Below are 16,043 nucleotides of genomic sequence, written 5' to 3' on the forward strand. Positions count from 1 at the left end.
TAGTCATTTTTCCGGCGTTTATCAGACTTTCAGATAGGGCAAATGTCAGTGAGCGTTCTGATTTCAGTTCCAGAGCGATTCGCCCAATGAGTCCTTGATATTTAGTCGTTTTCAGCCAATATTTTGGATTTTTGAAAATTTCACTTTTTTGTGAAAATATCCACTAAATGAGGGAATAATATGTGTGAGGGTACCCCAGGAGAGTTCCAAATGTGTGTGGGCAGAATATATATCCCACTGGGGTAAAATTGAAAAAAGTTGAGAAATTTTTTATTTGGACTTAGTCATTTTTCCGGCGTTTATCAGACTTTCAGATAGGGCAAATGTCAGTGAGCGTTCCGATTTCAGTTCCAGAGTGATTCGCCCAATGAGTCCTTGATATTTAGTCGTTTTCAGCCAATATTTTGGATTTTTGAAAATTTCACTTTTTTGTGAAAATATCCACTAAATGAGGGAATAATATGTGTGAGGGTACCACAGGAGAGTTCCAAATGTGTGTGGGTAGAATATATACCCACTGGGGTAAAATTGAAAAAAGTTGAGAACATTTTTTTTTGGACTTAGTCATTTTTCCGGCGTTTATCAGACTTTCAGATAGGGCAAATGTCAGTGAGCGTTCTGATTTCAGTTCCAGAGCGTTTCGCCGAATGAGTCCTTGATATTTAGTCGTTTTCAGCCAATATTTTGGATTTTTGAAAATTTCACTTTTGTGAAAATATCCACTAAATTAGGGAATAATATATGTGAGGGTACCCCAGGAGAGTTCCAAATGTGTGTGGGTAGAATATATATCCCACGGGGGTAAAATTGAAAAAAGTTGAAAAATTTTTTATTTGGACTTAGTCATCTATCCGGCGTTTATCAGACTTTCAGATAGGGCAAATGTCAGGGAGCGTTCCGATTTAAGTTCCAGAGTGATTCGCCCAATGAGTCCTTGATATTTAGTCGTTTTCAGCCAATATTTTGGATTTTTGAAAATTTCACTTTTTTGTCAAAATATCCACTAAATGAGGGAATAATATGTATGAGGGTACCCCAGGAGAGTTCCAAATGTGTGTGGGCAGAATATATATCCCACTGGGGTAAAATTGAAAAAAGTTGAGAAATTTTTTATTTGGACTTAGTCATTTTTCCGGCGTTTATCAGACTTTCAGATAGGGCAAATGTCAGTGAGCGTTCCGATTTCAGTTCCAGAGTGATTCGCCCAATGAGTCCTTGATATTTAGTCGTTTTCAGCCAATATTTTGGATTTTTGAAAATTTCACTTTTTTGTGAAAATATCCACTAAATGAGGGAATAATATGTGTGAGGGTACCACAGGAGAGTTCCAAATGTGTGTGGGTAGAATATATACCCACTGGGGTAAAATTGAAAAAAGTTGAGAACATTTTTTTTTGGACTTAGTCATTTTTCCGGCGTTTATCAGACTTTCAGATAGGGCAAATGTCAGTGAGCGTTCTGATTTCAGTTCCAGAGCGTTTCGCCGAATGAGTCCTTGATATTTAGTCGTTTTCAGCCAATATTTTGGATTTTTGAAAATTTCACTTTTGTGAAAATATCCACTAAATTAGGGAATAATATATGTGAGGGTACCCCAGGAGAGTTCCAAATGTGTGTGGGTAGAATATATATCCCACGGGGGTAAAATTGAAAAAAGTTGAAAAATTTTTTATTTGGACTTAGTCATCTATCCGGCGTTTATCAGACTTTCAGATAGGGCAAATGTCAGTAAGCGTTCCGATTTCAGTTCCAGAGTGATTCGCCCAATGAGTCCTTGATATTTAGTCGTTTTCAGCCAATATTTTAGATTTTTGAAAATTTCACTTTTTTTGTGAAAATATCCACTAAATGAGGGAATAATATGTGTGACGGTACCCCAGGAGAGTTCCAAATGTGTGTGGGTAGAATATATATCCCCTGGGGGTAAAATTGAAAAAAGTTGAGAAATTTTTTTTTTAGACTTAGTCATTTTTCCGGAGTTTATCAGTCTTTCAGATAGGGCAAATGTCAGTGAGCGTTCTGATTTCAGTTCCAGAGCGATTCGCCCAATGAGTCCTTGATATTTAGTCGTTTTCAGCCAATATTTTGGATTTTTGAAAATTTCACTTTTTTGTGAAAATATCCACTAAATGAGGGAATAATATGTGTGAGGGTACCCCAGGAGAGTTCCAAATGTGTGTGGGTAGAATATATATCCCACGGGGGTAAAATTGAAAAAAGTTGAAAATTTTTTTTTTTGGACTTAGTCATTTATCCGGCGTTTATCAGACTTTCAGATAGGGCAAATGTCAGGGAGCGTTCCGATTTAAGTTCCAGAGTGATTCGCCCAATGAGTCCTTGATATTTAGTCGTTTTCAGCCAATATTTTGGATTTTTGAAAATTTCACTTTTTTGTCAAAATATCCACTAAATGAGGGAATAATATGTATGAGGGTACCCCAGGAGAGTTCCAAATGTGTGTGGGCAGAATATATATCCCACTGGGGTAAAATTGAAAAAAGTTGAGAAATTTTTTATTTGGACTTAGTCATTTTTCCGGCGTTTATCAGACTTTCAGATAGGGCAAATGTCAGTGAGCGTTCCGATTTCAGTTCCAGAGTGATTCGCCCAATGAGTCCTTGATATTTAGTCGTTTTCAGCCAATATTTTGGATTTTTGAAAATTTCACTTTTTTGTGAAAATATCCACTAAATGAGGGAATAATATGTGTGAGGGTACCACAGGAGAGTTCCAAATGTGTGTGGGTAGAATATATACCCACTGGGGTAAAATTGAAAAAAGTTGAGAACATTTTTTTTTGGACTTAGTCATTTTTCCGGCGTTTATCAGACTTTCAGATAGGGCAAATGTCAGTGAGCGTTCTGATTTCAGTTCCAGAGCGTTTCGCCGAATGAGTCCTTGATATTTAGTCGTTTTCAGCCAATATTTTGGATTTTTGAAAATTTCACTTTTGTGAAAATATCCACTAAATTAGGGAATAATATATGTGAGGGTACCCCAGGAGAGTTCCAAATGTGTGTGGGTAGAATATATATCCCACGGGGGTAAAATTGAAAAAAGTTGAAAAATTTTTTATTTGGACTTAGTCATCTATCCGGCGTTTATCAGACTTTCAGATAGGGCAAATGTCAGTAAGCGTTCCGATTTCAGTTCCAGAGTGATTCGCCCAATGAGTCCTTGATATTTAGTCGTTTTCAGCCAATATTTTAGATTTTTGAAAATTTCACTTTTTTTGTGAAAATATCCACTAAATGAGGGAATAATATGTGTGACGGTACCCCAGGAGAGTTCCAAATGTGTGTGGGTAGAATATATATCCCCTGGGGGTAAAATTGAAAAAAGTTGAGAAATTTTTTTTTTAGACTTAGTCATTTTTCCGGAGTTTATCAGTCTTTCAGATAGGGCAAATGTCAGTGAGCGTTCTGATTTCAGTTCCAGAGCGATTCGCCCAATGAGTCCTTGATATTTAGTCGTTTTCAGCCAATATTTTGGATTTTTGAAAATTTCACTTTTTTGTGAAAATATCCACTAAATGAGGGAATAATATGTGTGAGGGTACCCCAGGAGAGTTCCAAATGTGTGTGGGTAGAATATATATCCCACTGGGGTAAAATTGAAAAAAGTTGAGAAAACTTTTTTTTCGACTTAGTCATTTTTCCGGCATTTATCAGACTTTCAGATAGGGGAAATGTCAGTGAGCGTTCTGATTTCAGTTCTATAACGATTTGCCCAATGAGTCCTTGATATTTAGTTGTTTTCAGCTAATATTTTGGGTTTTTGAAAATTTCACTTTTTTGTGAAAATATCCACTAAATGAGGGAATAATATGTGTGAGGGTACCCCAGGAGAGTTCCAAATGTGTGTGGGTAGAATATATATCCCACGGGGGTAAAATTGAAAAAAGTTGAAAATTTTTTTTTTTGGACTTAGTCATCTATCCGGCGTTTATCAGACTTTCAGATAGGGCAAATGTCAGTGAGCGTTCCAATTTCAGTTCCAGAGTGATTGGCCCAATGAGTCCTTGATATTTAGTCGTTTTCAGCCAATATTTTAGATTTTTGAAAATTTCACTTTTTTTGTGAAAATATCCACTAAATGAGGGAATAATATGTGTGAGGGAACCCCACGAGAGTTCCAAATGTGTGTGGGTAGAATATATATCCCCCGGGGGTAAAATTGAAAAAAGTTGAGAAAATTTTTTTTTAGACTTAGTCATTTTTCCGGCGTTTATCAGTCTTTCAGATAGGGCAAATGTCAGTGAGCGTTCTGATTTCAGTTCCAGAGCGATTCGACCAATGAGTCCTTGATATTTAGTCGTTTTCAGCCAATATTTTGGATTTTTGAAAATTTTACTTTTTTGTGAAAATATCCACTAAATGAGGGAATAATATGTGTGAGGGTACCCCAGGAGAGTTCCAAATGTGTGTGGGTAGAATATATATCCCACTGGGGTAAAATTGAAAAAAGTTGAGAAAACTTTTTTTGGACTTAGTCATTTTTCCGGCATTTATCAGAGTTTCAGATAGGGGAAATGTCAGTGAGCATTCTGATTTCAGTTCTATAGCGATTCGCCCAATGAGTCCTTGATATTTAGTCGTTTTCAGCCAATATTTTGGGTTTTTGAAAATTTCACTTTTTTGTGAAAATATCCACTAAATGAGGGAATAATATGTGTGAGGGTACCCCAGGAGAGTTCCAAATGTGTGTGGGTAGAATATATATCCCACGGGGGTAAAATTGAAAAAAGTTGAGAAAATTTTTTTCTGGACTTAGTCATTTTTCCGGCGTTTATCAGACTTTCAGATAGGGCAAATGTTAGTGAGCGTTCCGATTTCAGTTCCAGAGCGATTCGTCCCATGAGTCCTTGATATTTAGTCGTTTTCAGCCAATATTTTGGATTTTTGAACATTTCACTTTTTTGTGAAAATATCCACTAAATGAGGGAATAATATGTGTGAGGGTACCCAAGGAGAGTTCCAAATGTGTGTGGGTAGAATATATATCCCACTGGGGTAAAATTGAAAAAAGTTGAGAAAATTTTTTTTTGGACATAGTCATTTTTCCGGCGTTTATCAGACTTTCAGATACGGCAAATGTCAGTCAGCGTTCCGATTTCAGTTCCAGAGCGATTCGCCCAATGAGTCCTTGATATTTAGTCATTTTCAGCCAATATTTTAGATTTTTGAAAATTTCACTTTTTTGTGAAAATATCCACTAAATGAGGGAATAATATGTGTGAGGGTACCCCAGGAGAGTTCCAAATGTGTGTGGGTAGAATATATATCCCACTGGGGTAAAATTGAAAAAAGTTGAGAAAACTTTTTTTTGGACTTAGTCATTTTTCCGGCATTTATCAGAGTTTCAGATAGGGCAAATGTCAGGGAGCGTTCCGATTTCAGTTCCAGAGTGATTCGCCCAATGAGTCCTTGATATTTAGTCGTTTTCAGCCAATATTTTGGATTTTTGAAAATTTCACTTTTTTGTCAAAATATCCACTAAATGAGGGAATAATATGTATGAGGGTACCCCAGGAGAGTTCCAAATGTGTGTGGGTAGAATATATATCCCACTGGGGTAAAATTGAAAAAAGTTGAGAAATTTTTTATTTGGACTTAGTCATTTTTCCGGCGTTTATCAGTCTTTCAGATAGGGCAAATGTCAGTGAGCGTTCTGATTTCAGTTCCAGAGTGATTCGCCCAATGAGTCCTTGATATTTAGTCGTTTTCAGCCAATATTTTGGATTTTTGAAAATTTCACTTTTTTGTGAAAATATCCACTAAATGAGGGAATAATATGTGTGAGGGTACCCCAGGAGAGTTCCAAATGTGTGTGGGTAGAATATATATCCCACTGGGGTAAAATTGAAAAAAGTTGAGAAAACTTTTTTTTGAACTTAGTCATTTTTCCGGCATTTATCAGACTTTCAGATAGGGGAAATGTCAGTGAGCGTTCTGATTTCAGTTCTATAGCGATTTGCCCAATGAGTCCTTGATATTTAGTCGTTTTCAGCTAATATTTTGGGTTTTTGAAAATTTCACTTTTTTGTGAAAATATCCACTAAATGAGGGAATAATATGTGTGAGGGTACCCCAGGAGAGTTCCAAATGTGTGTGGGTAGAATATATATCCCACGGGGGTAAAATTGAAAAAAGTTTAAAAATTTTTTTTTTGGACTTAGTCATCTATCCGGCGTTTATCAGACTTTCAGATAGGGCAAATGTCAGTGAGCGTTCCAATTTCAGTTCCAGAGTGATTGGCCCAATGAGTCCTTGATATTTAGTCGTTTTCAGCCAATATTTTAGATTTTTGAAAATTTCACTTTTTTTGTGAAAATATCCACTAAATGAGGGAATAATATGTGTGAGGGTACCCCAGGAGAGTTCCAAATGTGTGTGGGTAGAATATATATCCCACTGGGGTAAAATTGAAAAAAGTTGAGAAAAATTTTTTTGGGACAAAGTCATTTTTCCGGCATTTATCAGACTTTCAGATTGGGCAAATGTCAGTGAGCGTTCCGATTTCAGTTCCAGAGTGATTCGCCCAATGAGTCCTTGATATTTAGTCGTTTTCAGCCAATATTTTGGATTTTTGAAAATTTCACTTTTTTGTGAAAATATCCACTAAATGAGGGAATAATATGTGTGAGGGTACCCCAGGAGAGTTCCAAATGTGTGTGTGTAGAATATATATCCCACTGGGGTAAAATTGAAAAAAGTTGAGAAAATTTTTTTCTGGACTTAGTCATTTTTCCGGCGTTTATCAGACTTTCAGATACGGCAAATGTCAGTGAGCGTTCCGATTTCAGTTCCAGAGTGATTCGCCCAATGAGTCCTTGATATTTAGTCGTTTTCAGCCAATATTTTGGATTTTTGAAAATTTCACTTTTTTGTGAAAATATCCACTAAATGAGGAAATAATATGTGTGAGGGTACCCCAGGAGAGTTCCAAATGTGTGAGGGTAGAATATATATCCCAATGCGGTAAAATTGAAAAAAGTTGAGAAAATTTTTTTTTGGACTTAGTCATTTTTCCGGCGTTTATCAGACTTTCAGATAGGGCAAATGTCAGTGAGCGTTCTGATTTCAGTTCCAGAGCGATTCGCCCAATGAGTCCTTGATATTTAGTCGTTTTCAGCCAATATTTTGGATTTTTGAAAATTTCACTTTTTTGTGAAAATATCCACTAAATGAGGGAATAATATGTATGAGGGTACCCCAGGAGAGTTCCAAATGTGTGTGGGTAGAATATATATCCCACTGGGGTAAAATTGAAAAAAGTTGAGAAAATTTTTTTTTGGACTTAGTCATTTTTCCGGCGTTTATCAGACTTTCAGATAGGCAAATGTCAGTGAGCGTTCTGATTTCAGTTCCAGAGCGTTTAGCCCAATGAGTCCTTGATATTTAGTCGTTTTCAGCCAATATTTTGGATTTTTTAAAATTTCACTTTTTTGTGAAAATATCCACTAAATGAGGAAATAATATGTGTGAGGGTAGCCCAGGAGAGTTCCAAATGTGTGTGGGTAGAATATATATCCCAATGGGGTAAAATTGAAAAAAGTTGAGAAAATTTTTTTTTGGACTTAGTCATTTTTCCGGCGTTTATCAGACTTTCAGATAGGGCAAATGTCAGTGAGCGTTGTGATTTCAGTTCCAGAGCGATTCGCCCAATGAGTCCTTGATATTTAGTCGTTTTCAGCCAATATTTTGGATTTTTGAAAACTTCACTTTTTTGTGAAAATATCCACTAAATGAGGGAATAATATGTGTGAGGGTACCCCAGGAGAGTTCCAAATGTGTGTGGGTAGAATATATATCCCACTGGGGTAAAATTGAAAAAAGTTGAGAACATTTTTTTTTGGACTTAGTCATTTTTCCGGCGTTTATCAGACTTTCAGATACGGCAAATGTCAGTGAGCGTTCCGATTTCAGTTCCAGAGCGATTCGCCCAATGAGTCCTTGATATTTAGTCGTTTTCAGCCAATATTTTGGATTTTTGAAAATTTCACTTTTGTGAAAATATCCACTAAATTAGGGAATAATATATGTGAGGGTACCCCAGGAGAGTTCCAAATGTGTGTGGGTAGAATATATATCCCACTGGGGTAAAATTGAAAAAAGTTGAAAATGTTTTTATTTGGACTTAGTCATCTATCCGGCGTTTATCAGACTTTCAGATAGGGCAAATGTCAGTGAGCGTTCCGATTTCAGTTCCAGAGTGATTCGCCCAATGAGTCCTTGATATTTAGTCGTTTTCAGCCAATATTTTGGATTTTTGAAAACTTCACTTTTTTGTGAAAATATCCACTAAATGAGGAAATAATATGTGTGAGGGTACCCAAGGAGAGTTCCAAATGTGTGTGGGTAGAATATATATCCCAATGGGGTAAAATTGAAAAAAGTTGAGAAAATTTTTTTTTGGACTTAGTCATTTTTCCGGCGTTTATCAGACTTTCAGATAGGGCAAATGTCAGTGAGCGTTCTGATTTCAGTTCCAGAGCGTTTCGCCCAATGAGTCCTTGATATTTAGTCGTTTTCAGCATATATTTTGGATTTTTGAAAATTTCACTTTTTTGTGAAAATATCCACTAAATGAGGGAATAATATGTGTGAGGGTACCCTAGGAGAGTTCCAAATGTGTGTGGGTAGAATATATATCCCAATGGGGTAGAATTGAAAAAAGTTGAGAACATTTTTTTTGGGACTTAGTCATTTTTCCGGCGTTTATCAGACTTTCAGATAGGGCAAATGTCAGTGAGCGTTTCGATTTCAGTTCCAGAGTGATTCGCCCAATGAGTCCTTGATATTTAGTCGTTTTCAGCCAATATTTTGGATTTTTGAAAATTTCACTTTTTTGTGAAAATATCCACTAAATGAGGGAATAATATGTGTGAGGGTACCCCAGGAGAGTTCCAAATGTGTGTGGGTAGAATATATATCCCACTGGGGTAAAATTGAAAAAAGTTGAGAAAATTTTTTTCTGGACTTAGTCATTTTTCCGGCGTTTATCAGACTTTCAGATACGGCAAATGTCAGTGAGCGTTCCGATTTCAGTTCCAGAGTGATTCGCCCAATGAGTCCTTGATATTTAGTCGTTTTCAGCCAATATTTTGGATTTTTGAAAATTTCACTTTTTTGTGAAAATATCCACTAAATGAGGAAATAATATGTGTGAGGGTACCCCAGGAGAGTTCCAAATGTGTGAGGGTAGAATATATATCCCAATGGGGTAAAATTGAAAAAAGTTGAGAAAATTTTTTTTTGGACTTAGTCATTTTTCCGGCGTTTATCAGACTTTCAGATAGGGCAAATGTCAGTGAGCGTTCTGATTTCAGTTCCAGAGCGATTTGCCCAATGAGTCCTTGATATTTAGTCGTTTTCAGCCAATATTTTGGATTTTTGAAAATTTCACTTTTTTGTGAAAATATCCACTAAATGAGGGAATAATATGTATGAGGGTACCCCAGGAGAGTTCCAAATGTGTGTGGGTAGAATATATATCCCACTGGGGTAAAATTGAAAAAAGTTGAGAAAATTTTTTTTTGGACTTAGTCATTTTTCCGGCGTTTATCAGACTTTCAGATAGGGCAAATGTCAGTGAGCGTTCTGATTTCAGTTCCAGAGCGATTCGCCCAATGAGTCCTTGATATTTAGTCGTTTTCAGCCAATATTTTGGATTTTTGAAAACTTCACTTTTTTGTGAAAATATCCACTAAATGAGGGAATAATATGTGTGAGGGTACCCCAGGAGAGTTCCAAATGTGTGTGGGTAGAATATATATCCCACTGGGGTAAAATTGAAAAAAGTTGAGAACATTTTTTTTTGGACTTAGTCATTTTTCCGGCGTTTATCAGACTTTCAGATAGGGCAAATGTCAGTGAGTGTTCCGATTTCAGTTCCAGAGCGATTCGCCCAATGAGTCCTTGATATTTAGTCGTTTTCAGCCAATATTTTGGATTTTTGAAAATTTCACTTTTTTGTGAAAATATCCACTAAATGAGGGAATAATATGTGTGAGGGTACTCTAGGAGAGTTCCAAATGTGTGTGGGTAGAATATATATCCCAATGGGGTAGAATTGAAAAAAGTTGAGAAAATTTTTTTTGGGACTTAGCCATTTTTCTGGCGTTTATCAGACTTTCAGATAGAGCAAATGTCAGTGAGCGTTTCGATTTCAGTTCCAGAGTGATTCGCCCAATTAGTCCTTGATATTTAGTCGTTTTCAGCCAATATTTTGGATTTTTGAAAATTTCACTTTTTTGTGAAAATATCCACTAAATGAGGGAATAATATGTGTGAGGGCACCCCAGGAGAGTTCCAAATGTGTGTGGGTAGAATATATATCCCACTGGGGTAAAATTGAAAAAAGTTGAGAAAATTTTTTTTTGGACTTAGTCATTTTTCCGGCGTTTATCAGACTTTCAGATACGGCAAATGTCAGTGAGCGTTCCGATTTCAGTTCCAGAGCGATTCGCCCAATGAGTCCTTGATATTTAGTCGTTTTCAGCCAATATTTTGGATTTTTGAAAATTTCACTTTTGTGAAAATATCCACTAAATGAGGGAATAATATATGTGAGGGTACCCCAGGAGAGTTCCAAATGTGTGTGGGTAGAATATATATCCCACGGGGGTAAAATTGAAAAAAGGTGAAAATTTTTTTTTTTGGACTTAGTCATCTATCCGGCGTTTATCAGACTTTCAGATAGGGCAAATGTCAGTGAGCGTTCTGATTTCAGTTCCAGAGCGATTCGCCCAATGAGTCCTTGATATTTAGTCGTTTTCAGCCAATATTTTGGATTTTTGAAAATTTCACTTTTTTGTGAAAATATCCACTAAATGAGGGAATAATATGTGTGAGGGTACCCTAGGAGAGTTCCAAATGTGTGTGGGTAGAATATATATCCCAATGGGGTAGAATTGAAAAAAGTTGAGAAAATTTTTTTTGGGACTTAGTCATTTTTCCGGCGTTTATCAGACTTTCAGATAGGGCAAATGTCAGTGAGCGTTCCGATTTCAGTTCCAGAGTGATTCGCCCAATGAGTCCTTGATATTTAGTCGTTTTCAGCCAATATTTTGGATTTTTGAAAATTTCACTTTTTTGTGAAAATATCCACTAAATGAGGGAATAATATGTGTGAGGGTACCCCAGGAGAGTTCCAAATGTGTGTGGGTAGAATATATATCCCACTGGGGTAAAATTGAAAAAAGTTGAGAACATTTTTTTTTGGACTTAGTCATTTTTCCGGCGTTTATCAGACTTTCAGATAGGGCAAATGTCAGTGAGCGTTCTGACTTCAGTTCCAGAGTGTTTCGCCCAATGAGTCCTTGATATTTAGTCGTTTTCAGCCAATATTTTGGATTTTTGAAAATTTCACTTTTGTGAAAATATCCACTAAATTAGGGAATAATATATGTGAGGGTACCCCAGGAGAGTTCCAAATGTGTGTGGGTAGAATATATATCCCACTGGGGTAAAATTGAAAAAAGTTGAAAATGTTTTTATTTGGACTTAGTCATCTATCCGGCGTTTATCAGACTTTCAGATAGGGCAAATGTCAGTGAGCGTTCCGATTTCAGTTCCAGAGTGATTCGCCCAATGAGTCCTTGATATTTAGTCGTTTTCAGCCAATATTTTGGATTTTTGAAAACTTCACTTTTTTGTGAAAATATCCACTAAATGAGGAAATAATATGTGTGAGGGTACCCAAGGAGAGTTCCAAATGTGTGTGGGTAGAATATATATCCCAATGGGGTAAAATTGAAAAAAGTTGAGAAAATTTTTTTTTGGACTTAGTCATTTTTCCGGCGTTTATCAGGCTTTCAGATAGGGCAAATGTCAGTGAGCGTTCTGATTTCAGTTCCAGAGCGATTCGCTCAATGAGTCCTTGATATTTATTCGTTTTCAGCCAATATTTTGGATTTTTGAAAATTTCACTTTTTTGTGAAAATATCCACTAAATGAGGGAATAATATGTGTGAGGGTACCCCAGGAGAGTTCCAAATGTGTGTGGGTAGAATATATATCCCACTGGGGTAAAATTGATAAAAAGTTGAGAAAAATTTTTTTTGGACTTAGTCATTTTCCGGCGTTTATCAGACTTTCAGATAGGGCAAATGTCAGTGAGCGTTCTGATTTCAGTTCCAGAGCGATTCGCCCAATGAGTCCTTGATATTTAGTCGTTTTCAGCCAATATTTTGGATTTTTGAAAACTTCACTTTTTTGTGAAAATATCCACTAAATGAGGGAATAATATGTGTGAGGGTACCCCAGGAGAGTTCCAAATGTGTGTGGGTAGAATATATATCCCACTGGGGTAAAATTGAAAAAAGTTGAGAACATTTTTTTTTGGACTTAGTCATTTTTCCGGCGTTTATCAGACTTTCAGATAGGGCAAATGTCAGTGAGTGTTCCGATTTCAGTTCCAGAGCGATTCGCCCAATGAGTCCTTGATATTTAGTCGTTTTCAGCCAATATTTTGGATTTTTGAAAATTTCACTTTTTTGTGAAAATATCCACTAAATGAGGGAATAATATGTGTGAGGGTACTCTAGGAGAGTTCCAAATGTGTGTGGGTAGAATATATATCCCAATGGGGTAGAATTGAAAAGAGTTGAGAACATTTTTTTTGGGACTTAGTCATTTTTCCGGCGTTTATCAGACTTTCAGATAGGGCAAATGTCAGTGAGCGTTTCGATTTCAGTTCCAGAGTGATTCGCCCAATGAGTCCTTGATATTTAGTCGTTTTCAGCCAATATTTTGGATTTTTGAAAACTTCACTTTTTTGTGAAAATATCCACTAAATGAGGGAATAATATGTGTGAGGGTACCCCAGGAGAGTTCCAAATGTGTGTGGGTAGAATATATATCCCACTGGGGTAAAATTGAAAAAAGTTGAGAACATTTTTTTTTGGACTTAGTCATTTTTCCGGCGTTTATCAGACTTTCAGATAGGGCAAATGTCAGTGAGCGTTCTGACTTCAGTTCCAGAGTGTTTCGCCCAATGAGTCCTTGATATTTAGTCGTTTTCAGCCAATATTTTGGATTTTTGAAAACTTCACTTTTTTGTGAAAATATCCACTAAATGAGGGAATAATATGTGTGAGGGTACCCCAGGAGAGTTCCAAATGTGTGTGGGTAGAATATATATCCCACTGGGATAAAATTGTAAAAAGTTGAGAAAATTTTTTTTGGACTTAGTCATTTTTCCGGCGTTTATCAGACTTTCAGATAGGGCAAATGTCAGTGAGCGTTCTGATTTCAGTTCCAGAGCGTTTCGCCCAATGAGTCCTTGATATTTAGTCGTTTTCAGCATATATTTTGGATTTTTGAAAATTTCACATTTTTGTGAAAATATCCACTAAATGAGGGAATAATATGTGTGAGGGTACCCTAGGAGAGTTCCAAATGTGTGTGGGTAGAATATATATCCCAATGGGGTAGAATTGAAAAAAGTTGAGAACATTTTTTTTGGGACTTAGTCATTTTTCCGGCGTTTATCAGACTTTCAGATAGGGCAAATGTCAGTGAGCGTTTCGATTTCAGTTCCAGAGTGATTCGCCCAATGAGTCCTTGATATTTAGTCGTTTTCAGCCAATATTTTGGATTTTTGAAAATTTCACTTTTTTGTGAAAATATCCACTAAATGAGGGAATAATATGTATGAGGGTACCCCAGGATAGTTCCAAATGTGTGTGGGTAGAATATATATCCCACTGGGGTAAAATTGATAAAAAGTTGAGAAAATTTTTTTTTGGACTTAGTCATTTTCCGGCGTTTATCAGACTTTCAGATAGGGCAAATGTCAGTGAGCGTTCCGATTTCAGTTCCAGAGCGATTCGCCCAATGAGTCCTTGATATTTAGTCGTTTTCAGCCAATATTTTGGATTTTTGAAAATTTCACTTTTTTGTGAAAATATCCACTAAATGAGGGAATAATATGTGTGAGGGTACCCCAGGAGAGTTCCAAATGTGTGTGGGTAGAATATATATCCCAATGGGGTAGAATTGAAAAGAGTTGAGAACATTTTTTTTGGGACTTAGTCATTTTTCTGGCGTTTATCAGACTTTCAGATAGGGCAAATGTCAGTGAGCGTTTCGATTTCAGTTCCAGAGTGATTCGCCCAATGAGTCCTTGATATTTAGTCGTTTTCAGCCAATATTTTGGATTTTTGAAAACTTCACTTTTTTGTGAAAATATCCACTAAATGAGGGAATAATATGTGTGAGGGTACCCCAGGAGAGTTCCAAATGTGTGTGGGTAGAATATATATCCCACTGGGGTAAAATTGAAAAAAGTTGAGAACATTTTTTTTTGGACTTAGTCATTTTTCCGGCGTTTATCAGACTTTCAGATAGAGCAAATGTCAGTGAGTGTTCCGATTTCAGTTCCAGAGCGATTCGCCCAATGAGTCCTTGATATTTAGTCGTTTTCAGCCAATATTTTGGATTTTTGAAAATTTCACTTTTTTGTGAAAATATCCACTAAATGAGGGAATAATATGTATGAGGGTACCCCAGGATAGTTCCAAATGTGTGTGGGTAGAATATATATCCCACTGGGGTAAAATTGATAAAAGTTGAGAAAATTTTTTTTTGGACTTAGTCATTTTCCGGCGTTTATCAGACTTTCAGATAGGGCAAATGTCAGTGAGCGTTCCGATTTCAGTTCCAGAGCGATTCGCCCAATGAGTCCTTGATATTTAGTCGTTTTCAGCCAATATTTTGGATTTTTGAAAATTTCACTTTTTTGTGAAAATATCCACTAAATGAGGGAATAATATGTGTGAGGGTACCCCAGGAGAGTTCCAAATGTGTGTGGGTAGAATATATATCCCAATGGGGTAGAATAGAAAAAAGTTGAGAAAATTTTTTTGGGGACTTAGTCATTTTTCCGGCGTTTATCAGACTTTCACATAGGGCAAATGTCAGTGAGCGTTTCGATTTCAGTTCCAGAGTGATTCGCCCAATGAGTCCTTGATATTTAGTCGTTTTTAGCCAATATTTTGGATTTTTGAAAACTTCACTTTTTTGTGAAAATATCCACTAAATGAGGGAATAATATGTGTGAGGGTACCCCAGGAGAGTTCCAAATGTGTGTGGGTAGAATATATATCCCACTGGGGTAAAATTGAAAAAAGTTGAGAACATTTTTTTTTGGACTTAGTCATTTTTCCGGCGTTTATCAGACTTTCAGATAGAGCAAATGTCAGTGAGTGTTCCGATTTCAGTTCCAGAGCGATTCGCCCAATGAGTCCTTGATATTTAGTCGTTTTCAGCCAATATTTTGGATTTTTGAATATTTCACTTTTTTGTGAAAATATCCACTAAATGAGGGAATAATATGTGTGAGGGTACCCCAGGAGAGTTCCAAATGTGTGTGGGTAGAATATATATCCCACTGGGGTAAAATTGAAAAAAGTTGAGAACATTTTTTTTTGGACTTAGTCATTTTTCCGGCGTTTATCAGACTTTCAGATAGGGCAAATGTCAGTGAGCGTTCTGACTTCAGCTCCAGAGTGTTTCGCCCAATGAGTCCTTGATATTTAGTCGTTTTCAGCCAATATTTTGGATTTTTGAAAATTTCACTTTTGTGAAAATATCCACTAAATTAGGGAATATTATATGTGAGGGTACCCCAGGAGAGTTCCAAATGTGTGTGGGTAGAATATATATCCCACTGGGGTAAAATTGAAAAAAGTTGAAAATGTTTTTATTTGGACTTAGTCATCTATCCGGCGTTTATCAGACTTTCAGATAGGGCAAATGTCAGTGAGCGTTCCGATTTCAGTTCCAGAGTGATTCGCCCAATGAGTCCTTGATATTTAGTCGTTTTCAGCCAATATTTTGGATTTTTGAAAACTTCACTTTTTTGTGAAAATATCCACTAAATGAGGAAATAATATGTGTGAGGGTACCCAAGGAGAGTTCCAAATGTGTGTGGGTAGAATATATATCCCAATGGGGTAAAATTGAAAAAAGTTGAGAAAATTTTTTTTTGGACTTAGTCATTTTTCTGGCGTTTATCAGACTTTCAGATAGGGCAAA

Source organism: Phyllobates terribilis, unplaced genomic scaffold, assembly GCF_046119375.1.
Source record: "Phyllobates terribilis strain yellow unplaced genomic scaffold, ASM4611937v1 Scaffold_4__5_contigs__length_816908805, whole genome shotgun sequence".
In the NCBI taxonomy this organism is placed as follows: domain Eukaryota; kingdom Metazoa; phylum Chordata; class Amphibia; order Anura; family Dendrobatidae; genus Phyllobates; species Phyllobates terribilis.